Source organism: Mytilus edulis, chromosome 7 (assembly GCF_963676685.1).
Source record: "Mytilus edulis chromosome 7, xbMytEdul2.2, whole genome shotgun sequence".
In the NCBI taxonomy this organism is placed as follows: domain Eukaryota; kingdom Metazoa; phylum Mollusca; class Bivalvia; order Mytilida; family Mytilidae; genus Mytilus; species Mytilus edulis.
In genome coordinates, this window is record NC_092350.1 from 21,480,710 (window position 1) to 21,490,749 (window position 10,040).

General features: G+C 31.5%; 1 long non-coding RNA gene across 1 annotated transcript; it reads left to right on the forward strand.

Moving 5' to 3' along the window:
• Window positions 1–324: 324 nt before the first annotated feature.
• LOC139482811 (uncharacterized) lies at window positions 325–8,566 on the forward strand. Its single transcript, XR_011654965.1, has 2 exons — window positions 325–421; window positions 8,120–8,566. It is a non-coding gene; the product is annotated as an uncharacterized lncRNA (long non-coding RNA).
• Window positions 8,567–10,040: the final 1,474 nt, after the last annotated feature.

Sequence of the window (10,040 nt, forward strand, 5' to 3'; positions counted from 1 at the left end):
TCCTCGGAGTTTAGTATTTTTGTGATTTTACTTTTCCCTAACAGTCAGTTTTCAGATTTGTGACATATTTCTGTGTCAGTAGTACTAATGATTACAAAAATAAGTTATATATGCATCTTATAAACGGAAATAATGTCACAGTCCAGTAGAAATGTAGATAATTATAAACCTAATATTTTAGTTTTAGAGGCTTCCATGAAATAATGTCCGCTCACAAGAGCAAAAGTTAATTTCATTTTTGAATTTTATTCTTGTGAAGTATTTCTACTGATTGTGTTTGATGCTCCAATCCGGATGCTGTATAGCAATATTGATCTTTACTGCGTCAGACTTTGGAAATGTTTAGGTCCATATATAATGGATAATAAATCTCAGTTTAACCACACTGATACCACAGGATAACAGACCGGACCGAATACGGGTAGGTACCAATAATTATAATTATGTATTTTGGCAGAAGTATTTCCATAAACATGCAGCACACAGATGCTTTTTCTAAATATATTTTAGTACATACACGTATTGGAATAATGAAAATTTCGGTTACATTTAGTTTAGAATAATTTTCAATTTGTTTGCATGCATTTTTACATGGTTTCTTAATTGACTTTTGTTTAAAATACAAAGATGTTATAACAACAACTCTTTCAATTGTTTTGAGATTGGGATGATATAAAGGTCCTTTCAGAATAATTTATTAGCGTGTTGGTCTATAAAGTAATCCACATTATCAGTACCGATAAAACACCAATGACATATAGAGAATTGGATTTGAAACATATTTTTGTGGTATCCTTCCTCTATACGAATGCATATTATTTGGTGGATAATTGTCTTTTGTAAATCATATCGCTTCTCCTTTTTTCATTCTCAAATTTGACAATCATCGTCAATATTATGAACGTCACATTGGAGACTACTCTTTTAATAGAAGTTTCAAAGAATTTTATATGAGTACGTATCTACATTTTATGCACATGCTGGCGATATACATTTTCTAAACCAGCCTCCAAAAATACTTGAATTGTTAAATAAATACTGGCGAATAAAGTTAACAATGCCGATCGTTATTTTAGATGAACTTCCGCAAATTATATTTTTTATAATATCCATGATCTTAATAGAATCATTCTGCAGTGAAATATTTTTAGAATTTTATATTCTAACTTATTTCCCGGTTTCGTTTGAAATCCCAATGTTTATACTTGCTGCAGAGTTTGTATCATTGGTTGCTTATGGTTAGAATATTTTGTGCTGATAAATACAATTATTAGATCTGAACTTTCTCGGAAATTGAAATCGATATGTACCTGTTTATGGTCTTGCGTTCGTTCCAAAAGAGAGCGCCCAGTTACATCATAATTATAAAAACAATATCCCCTCAACTCAATTCCAGTTTTCACTGCCTTCAATCTTATACATTGTAAGAACGATTGGACACACACAAGTTTAGATAAAAAGTATGACTTGGTTATCAAAAATTACATCTTAATTATAGTTTATATTAAATTTATATTAAGATTGATTCGTTGCTTTTTGGTCTATGGTTTCTTGTGTGTTTTGAGAAGATAGTTGAACAAACATTGAAGGCATGTTTTGAAATGGGGAATTTAATTTGTGTTCGACATTCCATAACCTGTCCTTGATTATGCTATAAAATTATCTCCCTTTCAGTTTGATGTCATGCTTTCACTAATTACTACTGGAAAAATTATTCAAATTACAAGAACATGATAAGAGTTTACTACTAGAAAAAAAAGAAATATTTGTTTGATCGATGAAACGATTTCTAGACCATAGTACATATCAACTTTCATTATGGAGGAAGTTTTAAATATCCAAGTCATATGCTCTAAATCAACTAATTTTCACTTTTTTAAAGGAAGTTGTAATTCTATTCCACCCAAATTAGATTGTATAGAACTTGTACTTCAAAACTCTATTAAATATTTACTGTATAATCAATTATATGAATTTTACATTAGCAATATATACACTACAAAACATTCACAGGATTACCACATGTCTCTTTTTATTTGGAAAAAATATCAAAAAACATTTAAAGGACACCACAATTGTAAAAAACGATGAAAAACGATCATGTTACAATCCACAAACAAGAATGTGTCCCCAGTACACGGATGCCCCATCCACACTATCATTTTCTATCTTCAATGGACCGTAAAAATGTTGAAAAATCTCTAATTTGGCATTAACATTGGAAAGATTATTTCATAAGGAACCTGTGTACTAAGTTTCAAGTTGATTGGACTTCAACTTCATAATAAACTACCTCGACCAAAAACTTTAATCTGAAGAAGGACGAACGGACACACAGACAAAAAAAACATAATGCCATAAATGGGGCATAAAAACCCTTTACTACATGTAGAAATCCACACTAACGTGCTCCTGTGGTGGAGAATATACTCACTGCATTAGTGACATAAAAGTAAACACTTCAAAGGTCATATGTGTTTGCAGTCGAATTTAACAAATCTGAAATTGGGACCTGCCAATATTTGATTATAAAATCATACCCTTAAAATATCGCCTGATAACAAATCGACCACATGATAACTTGGTTATGCTAAACTTAGGTGCAACTATAAATGTGCAATCTTCTTTAACAAAGATATTGATGCTGATAGTAATTGACTCTTAAATAATATTGACATTTAACATTTAGCACATATAGGAACAAGTCCTTTTCCATAATCATATTAGTTATTACACAATTCTAGAAAACTGCATAAATAAGGTTTTACAATTATGGCATGACTTAAATATGCAAACCAGTTATCAAAATTTGAATTTAAAATTCAGATTTTGTTACATCATGTTCTTAATTCTAACTAGAAACCATATATTACCATCTTCGTGATCTTTCTAACGTATAGCTCAAAGTAAAGTTTACATTATTTTAGGTTATGCTTTCACCAACACTTATACTTTAGTATTCGATTGTTTATATATTATGATTTTTTTCTTTCTATTTATTCTTTTTAATTAAAATTTGAATTTTGTTTATATATTTTAAATTGGAAGTCGTTTATAATATTCTGAAAATGAAATTCTCTTGCACACACAAAACGCATCTTTTTTCAATTGCAGGGAATAAACTTGAGTACATTTGGTTTGAAGTCTTTCTCAATTTTGAAGAAAATAAGTTGTTAAATTTCTAGTTATTTATTCAGAGCATTTGCCATTTGATTTTATTTGTTACATTTTGGAGACAGCCTGTCGTACTCATTAGAGAAACACAGAGTATCAGAGATTTTAAAATTCACGATGCTTAATCTAATTTTTGTTTTATATACAGAGATCCTTGCAGTGATCTTTTAAAAAAAAATGCTCCATTTTCAGTTTAAATTAGTAAAGATTATTCAGACAGACTACACTTAGCCTATATTGTTTAAAAGCTTGTTTTGGCTGCATTAGCTATGAATAGTAGTATACCCGATGCATTGTTTTATATAATTATAGTATGTTTAAAGTAAAAACTAAATATACTGAACTATGTCAAACATAATTATATATTACTGCAAACACGTACATTTCAACATTTATTATCACACATTTCTTCAAATAATAGTAAACAATGATTAGAATACTATATTTACTGGCAAAACACGAAACGAATGAAAATTGTCCTTCCGATGCACATTACGTTTCACTCTTTCGTTTTATATGAATTTTAATAGTTTACATGCCAATTAATATATTAATTTAATCGGTCTTCACTTATTTTTTAGAACATTTTTTAAATAAAAAGATCCCCTTACCATTCTCTTGCATAAGAAAAACACAAGAGCAGTCTTTGTGCTATATGTTCTCTTTTGAAATTTTATCTAATAACATAAAAATTATGAAATTAAAACATTGACCCAGGTACTTCAGATGTGCCTAAACGTTATTTTTTTATCACTTACATTGCATGTAACAACTGGTGGTCACTTAAAATAGTAAAATGGTGCTCTAGCGATGTCTTCACGAAAGTTGTTTTTAAGATTTTTTTCCTTTTTTTGTATAATTCCTATGACCAAATTTCATCGTTAGTTTACAATTAAGGCTTTCATTCCATTCATCTCATTGTTCCTTGCATATATGTTATTGTTGTTACCTCTGAGAGTGTCTCGAGAAAACAGTTCCAAGCTTGAAGTTTCTGTCTTGCTGCTTTTCATTGGCTTATTCTTTTTATGACTCTCCATTTTAACCCAAGATTAAGGTACTGATTCCTCCAGGTTTTTAATTACTATTGCAATGTCATAAGTGCTACCTTCGGAACTTTAGGATATTTTGAGTCCCTTTGGTAAACGATAATTTACATAAATAATTAAATTTAGAAAAGAGATTTTGCTGATCAGGATTATATAGCATATAATATCTAAGTTAAAACTAATTAAACGTAATAAAAAGTACGAATTTTATAATTATTTTATTACATTTCCACGATGGTTGATAAATATATTTGAACCACATCTCGTTTCATCATGATAGCAGGTTTTTTTAAATCGTGGTAATAGCTGTAGCTGTAGTATTTAATTGCATTTCATATTAAGAGTCTGGACGTAGTTTATGACTATACATAAAATTCAATTATAAGGTACTAAAGAGTACCAAGATTCGAAAATGTATACCATCAAATAGAAATGAAAACAGTTTAAATTGTCCATAAAGTTTGTACAAAACTCAATTATATTATCGCGACATTAAAATATCGAAACAAGAAGTTAAATTCATTAACCACTTGAATTGCGTCGATGATGGTGTAGATCTACTGTAACAAATGCTACACTGATTATCTGGAAACACAGGTTGAACACAAAATCCAAAAGTGCATACATTTTGAGCAAACAATGTCAAGCAAAAAAATGATCTGGATCAACCGTCAAAAAGTCATAAAGATTATTTGTACGAGATCATCAGAAAAAAAAATGTGATGCTGTTTTAGAGACCGTTAAATTTAATACGATCCGTGTTTCCAAATTTTTGATATTTTTACACCAAAATCTTTTGAATGCAGTGCACTGCTTGGTTTTCAAGTCTTAAAAGTGTGATTTTTTTATTATTTGCTATTCACTTTTATATGTTTGTGCTAATACACATGTCCACTATCAAAGGTCATGGGGAGGATTGGGCGCTTGCAAACATGTTTAACACCCCCATATTATGTATGTGTCTGTTCTAAGTAATTCGAAGTATGTGAATCAGTGGCTGTCATTAAACTTCATTGTCGTATTCCATATTTGTTCTTCTGCTATAACTGTTTTGTACACAAATCAGAATGACAGTATTTCCTGTTTGAATTGTTTTAGTTATGTTATGTCGAAGACTTTTAAAGCCTGCTTTGCAGTATGAGTTATGACCTTTGCAGTATGAGTTATGACCTTTGCAGTATGAGTTATGACCTTTGTTGAAGTCCATACAGTTATTTATTGTTTCTAAATTTTACATCATTTGTTCTCTGGCGAAAAGTTGTCTCATTGGTAATCATACATATCTTGTTATTTCTGTAGTACGTTTACCAAGTCAGGCTAGTGGGACCGTGTGTAGTGTGTTCGTCTTTTTCCTTTCGAGGAGTTGGTGTGGCCGTTGTGCTGTCAAGTATGCATGGTTATCATGGTATCCTTTTGAAGCATTATTTAAGGATTCAATTTTGAAGACAATCTCAATCGTATTCGTTAGTCCATGAAGATAAAAAAAAAACACAAACAGGGGCAATATAAGTCATTCTTTTTTCCCAATAAAAACATGTCAAACATGCCGAAAATAAAAATTAACGAAATCACAATCAACAGTTAAAAGTTACAAAGGAAACGAACGAGCAACACGAACCCCATCAACACTGGGGATGAATTGAGGTGTTCCGGTAGGTTCAGCAGTTCCTCTTCAACTTATGACTATGCAAGTATGTCAAGCTTTTATAAACTTGAGGGACTTACGAACTTCTTATTTAGTTATGATAAAAAGGATTAAACGTAAAAAGGATCAAACGTATCTATTCTTAAAATATAATATTTGTATTGAAACTGTAGTATTCTATTCACTTTCTTCTGTGCATCTTTTTCCTTCTAATTAATCAATGTAAACTGACTCCTATGATTTATGAACAGTTATAGTGTGATGCATTTGTAATAAATATGTCAGGGGTGTTTTGAATTAAGGGATAAAGTGACTATTATACTTTGTTAAGTAGTGGTTTCTCTAGGCTAACATACAGTTAGTTAACTGATTATCCGAAAATCCATCAATGTCAATATATGATTATTTCTCTAAACTTTAGCATTGTTACAACGTAAAGTAACTGTCAACTGCAAGTTAACATCTAGTTGTGCTCTAAATTTTCTTGATGCATAGTTAGATAATTTGTATTAGTTCTCTTCTCGATATATTCCTTTTGCAGAGTTGAGCAAACACCCATCAATCAATCATTTCATGAAGCATACATTTAAAAGGACTTCATTGCCAGTTACCTTAAAAGATATACCATCCATGGTAAAATTTTGTGACTGCGAAATCAAATCACTACTCCATTTCAAATTTAACATGGTTGTGATTTTATTTTACAAAGAAAAATATCTCTTTGCAAATACAAATGGCATCCCTGCTAATCAGAATATCTTCGAAGGAGAATGAATTGATGTTCGTAAGGTGCTATGATTTCTTTTATTGTACAATCACCTTTTTGCTTTCCGAAATACTTTATCACACGGTTACGAAGTAAAATTATTATAAAGTCCAGCAAAAGATACAACATGTTCACTTAAACCGATACAGTAAAGTCCTTCTCTGTGGTTGTTTCCCTAATAAGGTTTTCTAGATATGAAATTGCGTGTGTTAGAGAATTCTCAAATTTAACTAGGTACAGAAAATAAATAAACCGAATTATTGGAGGTTATACAAAATATAGCTTGCACTATACCTTATAAAGCTATTATACTGAAAATGTGGTATTGTCTGGAATGTTCTTATTGAGAATGGCACTAGAGAATTGTCATATATCAAAATATAAGTGGTAATGATCAATTGACAATTTGAATATGCAGAACAAAAAACATTTCTAATATCATTTCCTCATCCCGAGTTCCTCATTAAACAAACGTCTGCACGGACAATAACATTAAACTATACTTATGGAGCTTCAATTTGATTCTGGCATCAAGCCGGTAATATTATTTTTTCAATCAATTGCACATGTCAGTGATTTCGTATCTAAGTTGTTGGATGTGAATTCTAAACTGCTCGTTGGTTCCTAAGCGTACGTTTTCAACATATTCCTTATCTTTTTACTATCAACTCTTTCATTTATTCATCTATTACATAATGTGTATTTTGTTTTCATCATTTTCGGATATATCCAATATTTATTCAAGATATAAAGACAACATATAAAGGGTTCTTAATTATATATAGATATATTTGTAATTGTGAATTCATTTATTTTCGTGGGTTCCAATTTTCGTAGATGGATAAAGACTGTATTTTCGTGGATATTTTACATCATGATGTTGACAGTATTAGCATACAAGCGTTTAGAAAATTATTAATCCGTTGAAGATTGAAATTTGCGATACACCTATACCAATGTAGCCCACGAAAATTGGTAGCCCACACATAAATAAAGGAGGAATACACAGTATATCGAATAGGTATCAGATCTTAAGTATGTTGTATGAGTGCCAATGAACCAACTCTCCATCCAAGTCACATTTGTAAAGGTAAATCATTATAGGTCAAAGTACGGTCTTCAACACGGATCATTGGCTTACACCGAACATCAAGCGATAAAGATCCCCAACAAATTACTAGTGTAAAATCATTCAAACGGGGAAACCAAAGGTCTAATCTACTAGTATATAAAAAAAACGAGAAACGAGATACACTTATGAACCACATCAACAAACGACAACCACTGAACATCAGATTCCTGACTTAGCACAGGTACAAGGAAATGCAGCAGGTTAAAACGTTTTAATAAGTACCAATCTTCACCCTTACCCGAAACAATAGTGTGACATCACAACATAGAAAGATGCATGAGTATGAAACCGGTTATTCCAGCATTTATATCTATAACTTACAATCATTGATCATTTTGAATGCTTTTTATTTTCAGACATATACACAGAATGGCTTGTCAAAAAGTGTTGATTGTTTTGATGGCAGTAATGATAATTTGTGTATACACGACAATGGGAATGAACACTATACAAGTTAATTCTTTACCATGCGAACCATGTCAACATGACGAACTTCCGCTTTGGCATTTCAAGAAAATGTCTCCTATTTGTGGACCATGTGGAGTTCTGTTCGGAGCAGAATTTGAATATTGTTGTATGTGTGATGAAGATGTCCGAAAAGACTGCATGGCAGCACTAAGAAAGTAAACAAACTATACCATGCGGAACAATTTCAGTCGTAGATGTCATAAAACCTTGTACGATTATAGTGATTATGTTTTTGTGATGGAAACATTAATAGCAGACCAGAAAGAAGAGAAAAAAAAACAGAAAGCAAACTTGAGATATTCATAGATGAAATAATAAATATGTTTTAAAGTTTATTTCACGTTGTTAGGAATTGTCAATTTAATCCAATTTAAGAGTACTGATTGATATATTTTAGTCTTGAATACATGATTTTCTTGTTTGTTATTGTTGGCTTAGAACTAGTTTTCGACAACTAGCAATACTCGTAGATCTGAACTTTGTGTCTTGAGTTCATTTGATAGTTTTTTTTCTTCTTTGTTTTGTTTCGATCTGATGGGTCAATGAACATGAAGGTACATATTTTAATGCACCAGATGTATAGGCGGATCCATGTGGCCCTGGGGTGCCAGCCCCTATTGTGGGAAACATTTGATTGATTATTGATTATAAAGAGTCATAAAGTATGACTGGAATCCCTTTACTCAGCCAGTTGCCCCCTTCCCGTTTGCTCAGTCAGTGAGCCCCTTTATAAAAAGTTCTGGATACGCCACTGAGATGCACATTTCCACAATGCCTCTTCGTTGATGATCGAACTTTGAAACAGAAAAAAAAGTCCAAAACCTAAAACAAACAAAAAACATTGAAGAGAGCTGATTAAATTGGAGAAACCCACCCCTCCGCCCTAAAAAATAGAAATCTTTAAATTCAGTTCATTATAATCTACTGATAGTACATCATTTATACAAAGAGTACAAATATTGACTAGGATTGTCAGTTTTCCAATCGAATGTCGGTGGTTTTCTCCGAAAAATCCGGCTTCCCCACCAATAAAAACTGGCCGCCACGAATAAGCCCAAAAGGGGCACTAAACACCAACAAACAATCTATCAAAGAGTACAAATGTATACAGAAGGAACAACGTAATGGTAACACCATTGTAAACAGAAGAAATAACGTAAAAGTACATAATTAATACAAATACATGTAGCTCCTGTAGTGAGATACTTGTCAACAAATCAACAAAAGGAACAATATTATGTACATAATTTAAACAGCATCTCCTTTGGTACTGGGCAACAATAGTAAATACAAACATAACATCAATAAAAATACTGCCAAAAATTGGCGACAAGTGTCATCAACAATGAGCCTTACAAGTCACATCTTTAATAAAAGCAATATGATACCCAGTACAGAGTAATACGGATATATATGATATGTATTGAAATAAGTACAAATGTAAAAAGTTTACAATGTAAAAGCAATCTGCAAAGTTAATCTGTATATACTGTCTAAACGACTTTATAATCATAGTGCATCCGAAGTCATTTCTTTATTTACCATCACCAGCTTAACTTCTCACTTGTACATGACAGTCGCGTCAAATTCCATTATATTGACAACGATGTGTGAACAAAACAAACAGACCTTATAGGTAAAAATATCAGAAATGGGGGTACAACAGTCAACATTGTGTTATAATCTTAATTACTATAATAAATCAAAATGCAACTGAACAACTGAGTAATGACTACCTTACCATCGTGGACTAGCAGTTTACCAGCTGCAGGACCGAAACACAGTTCTAGAAAATGGAAATAACTTATA